This window comes from Siniperca chuatsi, linkage group LG1, assembly GCF_020085105.1.
Source record: "Siniperca chuatsi isolate FFG_IHB_CAS linkage group LG1, ASM2008510v1, whole genome shotgun sequence".
In the NCBI taxonomy this organism is placed as follows: Eukaryota; Metazoa; Chordata; class Actinopteri; order Centrarchiformes; family Sinipercidae; genus Siniperca; species Siniperca chuatsi.
Window position 1 is genome coordinate 32,832,382 of NC_058042.1, and position 6,406 is coordinate 32,838,787.

A 6,406-nucleotide genomic window follows, 5' to 3' on the forward strand; every position below is an offset into this window, starting at 1 on the left:
ATTGCCCATGTAAAAGTGAATGACTATTTCACAGAATGGTTTTCCCCGCCTTCTGGAAGGTGATGTTTTATCACCAACATTATTTGCTGTATTTATTAATAATCTGTTAAGAGAGGTAAAGCAGTTGGGGAAACGTACTTGTAAATATTCCTCTTGATGCTGATGATATTATTTTGCAGTCGGAAAATGAGAAGGATTTACAAATTTTGAAACGTGTTGCTGAATGGTGTAAATAGTTGTTGTTGGTGAAAAACAGCTTGAGTTTACAGATAAATACAAAACAAGGGACCTCTGAAATCAAAGGAAACACATTATCACATTATGATACCTTCCCTTCTTCAAAGAGAGGTTATCATCATTTTGATGTACTGCACCTTCTTATTTAAGGGTAAACAACTCAGGAGCAACTACAGTTTTTTACGATTGTTTAGACACAAAAACTAGTACTTGTGGCACAATTACTGAAGCCTCTAACTCATGTAGCCTATCTATTGACCTGGTATGCTAAATCATAAGCACATTCTCTGCTTAACACTTATTTAGCAATTCTAAAACACCCTTTTTGCAAAACACTAAACACAGTTCTCTACATTAGACACATTATTCAAAACTTAAATCCTAAAAATGTGTTTCTTTTGGAAGACACTGCCATTCAAATGCCACAAACATTTACTGACTACCCAAACCCAGTCCCCACGGGTTCTATTCAATTCAATTCAGTTTTATTTATATAGCGCCAATTCATAACAGAAGTTATCTCATTGCGCTTTTCCTATAGAGCAGGTCTAGACCGTACTCTTTATAATATTATTTACAGAGACCCAACAAATCCCACCATGAGCAAGCATTTGGCGACAGTGGCGAGAAAAAACTTCCTTTTAATAGGCAGAAACCTTGGACAGAACCAGGCCACAGGTTAGAAGTCTCAGTTTGGACAACAATGGAGGCCAGTGTTGGAGAGAGAAGAAGAGGATGTGAATGTGAATGTGAATGTGAATGAGGACGAGGACGAGGGCGAGGACGAGTAAGAGCAACTATTACGGATGAGATCGGGCCACTTTGATTGACCATGTGGTCAACCATGGGTTGTCTCTTAGGGAGGCTGGGCAGAGGGTCTAGCCTAATTTGAGCTGCTACACTGTAGCAGGCATCATTTGGACATTTTGAAATGAGAATAGGTAAATACACCTAACCTCTATACCATGCTACTGAACTCACAGAACTATACTGTGTACTACACTAGTATCGTTACATTCACAGTAGTTCACAGTAACAAGCCTATTTTTGTTCTCTTCTTTTACTGTATACAGCATGTGTTGTGTGTTACTGTTAAAAAAAATACAGTACGTAAAAAAACATTCCCTTTTTGTGTGTGTTGAATTTGCATTCATTATAAGTTTATGTATGTGTGAGTACTATGACAAACCTTTACAGCAGACACAAAAGACACAAACTACTAGTGTTTTCCATTTATCACATCAGTAGGTGTGTAGAAAAAGCTATTCATTTGATATTTGTGTGTAGAGTTTTGATGCAACTGTAAATGTAAAGCTAAGTACTTCAGACAGCTTTCAAGGGGGAAATTAGTGAAGCTCTATATGACCTTCATGTGTTTCTACTGCAAAACGTTCTCCCGCTCAGGTTCCCCAAAACAGTTTTTCTGGGGAAACTGGGAGCTGGTTCCACCATTGTGGAGCCAGGACTGCAAACAGTCGTGATTTTGTTGAGTGGTAGACTTGCCCAGCTGCAGAGGTCGACTGGCACACCCAGGAACACCAACCAGGAGCAAGTTGCAGTAGTCAAGGTGCAAAATGACAAGGGCCTTGACCTGAACCTGTGCCGCTGTTGTAGAGGATGAAGCTGCAGGAGCGGGAGGTCACAGCACTATTGGCAGAGAAGACAGTTGGTCATCCAGTATCACACCCAGGTTCCTTGCAGTCCGAGCCATGGACACCAGAGTTCACAATGAAAATAGACAGTTTGTGGACGGGAGATGCCTTCCAATCTTATCAATGTTGAGCTTCAGGTGGTGAGAAGACATGCACTGAGTGATGTCAGCCAGACACGCAGAGATTTGTGCTGCTACCTGAGTTTCAGACCGGGGAAAAGACAGAATTAATTGAGTTGAGAAAATCAACCAACATGAGTATGATTCCAAAATGACTCATCTTGTGCATAAACAGCCTCAATCAATGCAATTAAATACATTCTCAGAGGAGGGGGCATGAGGCTCCTGTGGTCCTGCATTTAATTAGAGTAGCCACAAGAGGGAGGCAGACACACATTTAAAACGACATGACAGGAAGACTGGCATGTACATCAAGAGTCTGAGCTTTTCACAGACATGTTTCTCCCAGTCTAAGGGCACATCAGGGTTTTTGGAGGCCCTTAAACAATCACTGACCCTTCAAATTGATCATATGGAAATCATACAGGATTTTCATAGTATGTGCTGCTGCCATGTTTGTAAATACCATACACCATAAGATAAACTTAGTCCTTTGAGTTTTCTTTAAAATCAGTAGTCATAGCCTTCTGTTGTGAATTATAAGTTAATAAAATATTTAAGAGTAAGAGAAGAGAAACTGAGTCAGCTGGTGACATCAAAGTGTCTGCTAATATACACTGGAGCAACTTGTTTACATGGGGTGGTGGCAAGGCCCTGGGGGAAGTCTGGCCTGATTCTAACTCTGCTCAGCTAGAGCAAACAACACCATTGGCAGCGTCAACATACAGAGAAGAAACTAACCACTTGAGACAAACAAATCTAGATCTATGCCGGTGGTTAACAAGAACCTTAGTGTGGTTGCTGGTATAGTTTCTGTGTGGCTATTCACAGTCTCCAGTGCTCGATTGCAGAGCTTGTTTTCGTGTGCCAGTTGACAAAGACCAAAGGGGTGTTTCATAAAGGTTGCTGAACCGTGATTGATCTATTTCATAAAGCCAACACGGAGCTAATGTGAGCAGACAAAGTCACGTCTGGTTTATTTCATAACTTTGAAATGCAGACCCGAGACATCAAGCACTGATCACAGCAATTCACAGAGAAGAAAACTAACATGTAAAGACAAAACAAAAAGACAAACAAAAAATATGTAAAGACAAAGCAGCACATATTAAACATATAATATGAAGAGTAGTATATTAAAGCAAAAACAAAACAAAACCACTGCAATAAACAAAGCAAACGTGAACTTTTAGTGCAAGCTGTAGACAAGTGATGAGGTCAGACTTTGACACAAGAGAAGATGAACTCAACCCCACTAATATAGTTCAGTCTGTTGCGGTCCTCAGCTTCCATAGGTGGCAGGACTATTTAAATAACTTCAGATACAGCCAATCACACAATATACTGTGTTTTTATTTAAATGTAACAACATGGGTCTTAATGTGTCTACAGTCTATTCTTAATTGAAACCGACGACATTCAAAACGTCTGGCAGACAGACAGCAGGCAGCTGATGTAGGCTATATTGGTGCAGCTGCTGGCATGCCAGCACTGCCAGTTATAGTTGTGCAAATATAGACTAAAGCCCCATTTGCACTGGATTTATTTCTCTAGGGAAGGTGATTGGAACATTACCTGCGCTGGTCAGTCTTTATTATCCTGTCCGGAGCGCATATGTGCATAATTTTTCACCCCCACACTAGTAGTTAATAATTACAAACGCAATTAGCCTACCTACGGTTTCTCGACGAACTTCCATCCCATCCGGAACGACGTCCTTATTTGGATCTCTGAGTTTTTTTCTGCTGCAAGAGCTGCTTGGTCCTTGACTTCCTTTTCTTTTTCAGTGTGAAATTTGACTTTAGTGTGAAAATGAAGTAAGTCAAAAATGTTTTTGCTAATCTGATAGATGGACACATGCAAACACCAACATGTAGGCCTATTTGGGAACCAATGTGATGACAGTAAAGGTTAAAACTCATCAAATGGACTGTTGTAGGTAATGGTATTCTCTTTTTGAGCCCCATTTTTTGAGCCTATATTTGTTTACATTTGGGCAAACTGGCACCATTAAAACTATGCCGAATTAGCTTTTAGCAGTTCCTGTTTGTAATGGACCCATGGATGTACAGACAACTATCACTGCACTTTGATACTGAAGAAAACTTAAAAATGTAATAATTCTCAGGCAAGTTCTGAAGCCTCGTTTTCTATGATTTTTGAACGGATTTAAGGACGTTTATTCTATGGAGTCACGTTTATAAAGTTTTTTTACGTTTCTTTTCAGTGATTTAGTGAGTCAGTGAGTTATTTTCAGTTTCATTTCTCTGTCACCGTTATGGTGTGGAGAGGGGGGGTTGAGGGCAGGGGGCACTCTGAACTCAATGTCTGCTCTGAAGCCTCACACTTAGGGCAATGGCTTCCACGAGTTCAACTGGAGCTCCCACACCGCAAGTATCTTAAGTCTGTTTCTCTCTGCCGTTGTTTTTTCACATAGAACCGGGTTGGGTTCATTTTTAAGTTTTAACTGACGTTATGCTGGTTTGGCAGAGGTCCGCTGGAACAAGCGCTAACTTTAGCTGTCAGCTAGCTAACATTAGGTTCATTACACTTAAGGTTAAGGTTAGGGAAAGAGGTTACTGTAAAGTCTAATTTCCAGTCTGAGGTGATATCGTCATACTGGAAATCAGGCCGCTGATACTATGCTGACGCTCTGCTGCCCTCTAGTGTCCCCTCTTCTAATACACACATTGCAGCAAAGTGCCTCACGGCAGCAAGGTGGCGGGATGAAATGATTGACGACTGTACCATTCTTTTAGTTAAAATTATGTGTGGCATACAGATGAGTATGAAAAATGTGAAATCTGCATTCATATGCAGATATGTTTATAGAGATAGTATACTGTGTGATATCGGCTATCGTCTGACTACGATTTATCATTTTTATCAATCTTGGAACCCTAGAGACTAGGTTTTTATTAGCTTTTTTATTTATTTGAATTCAAATCATCGTCAGATGATAGCCGATGGGTTCTGCGATTGGTAACCGGACTTTAAACAATGACCAGCGCACGGAAGAGAAAGAAAGACTTGGTCCAGATATCCGTTATCCGGATATCCGCTGGCTACACCGGAAGCCCCGAAATATTGTATATATATAAATATATTGGGCCGTTGTCCCGTTGTTCCCAGATTGACTTATAATGACTGTATAGTATTGCTGACTAATCTTGATTAAACTCTTAACTGTTTTGTGAAATGTTGTTCTGTTTGCTGTTTTGTTATGTTTTCTGTTTTTTCTGTTTTCTTAAATCTTGTTATATACTTTGCTAATGTGTTTTCTAAAATGTTTTTGTTTTCTGATTTGTTGTGTTTTGTGAAATGTTGTGTTTTGTGAAATGGTGCATTTTCCAATTTGGTCAGGAGAGAAGAGCGGGACAAGAACATTGAAATCCTGGTTGGATATCATTACCACTTCTATAATCAATCAGTCATCAATATAAGGACAGAGACAGCGATCTCTTTACCAGGGGCATGTCAAGGCAATGGCTTGGAGTGGCACGGGCCACCCCTGAAATCTGATGTGTTGCAAGAGGCAGCTTGTAGCTTTTGTGGCAATTTACTGTAGCACATTTTCTGTACGAGATTTGAATTGTAGATTTGAAGTTTTGCACAATTTTGTCAATACAAACTTTTGTCCACACAGGCTTATTTATTTCAATTTTGTTGGTACATTATACTGTGACTGTATTTTTGAATGTGTATTGTTTTCTTTTGTATGTAGCCTACTTTTAGAGGTATAATTTCTTTTTGAGGACTTAAAGAATAAAGTATGGAAGCTTTATACTAAATTTGTATGGTGCCACTCTGTTGTGATTGGTAGGTCTAGTTATCTTTTAAATTTAAATTTTAAACACAGGAATGTAAGAAACTGTAAGATACTGTAATGTTAGAAATTGAAGTAGATAAGAGAAATGGTAAATGAATGCTATTCCGACGTGTGTGCGCATGCACGTAACCAGTCAAAGTACTCTGGATTCACCACTGCTCTGTCCATATATTGATGACTTACATTAAAATATTAAACATTGTGGATTCATCCCCAGCTCAGAATAAAGTTTATACATTGTTCTTTTTTTGTTGTTGTTGAAATTCAAGTCTGGTAAATGATGAACGAGTGGACTGCGCCGAATAAAATGTAATACTGTTAACTTATTTACTCTTTTCTCCAGTCTAACTCAGGTTCTTTCAGTACTGCTGTTATGTTAAGTTAAATGGGCATATTCTACACTGGCACGCATTAATATTACTTGCTCCACTGGATTATGGAGGTTCTGCTCTTTATTTATTCGTGGTCATGATGAATCGTAGTATTGGAGCTGATGATGGCTTTCTTTTTTTTTTTCCATTCACCACTCTTAACGCCGAGTGGAGACTTGTAGGCCTCAATATTTGACC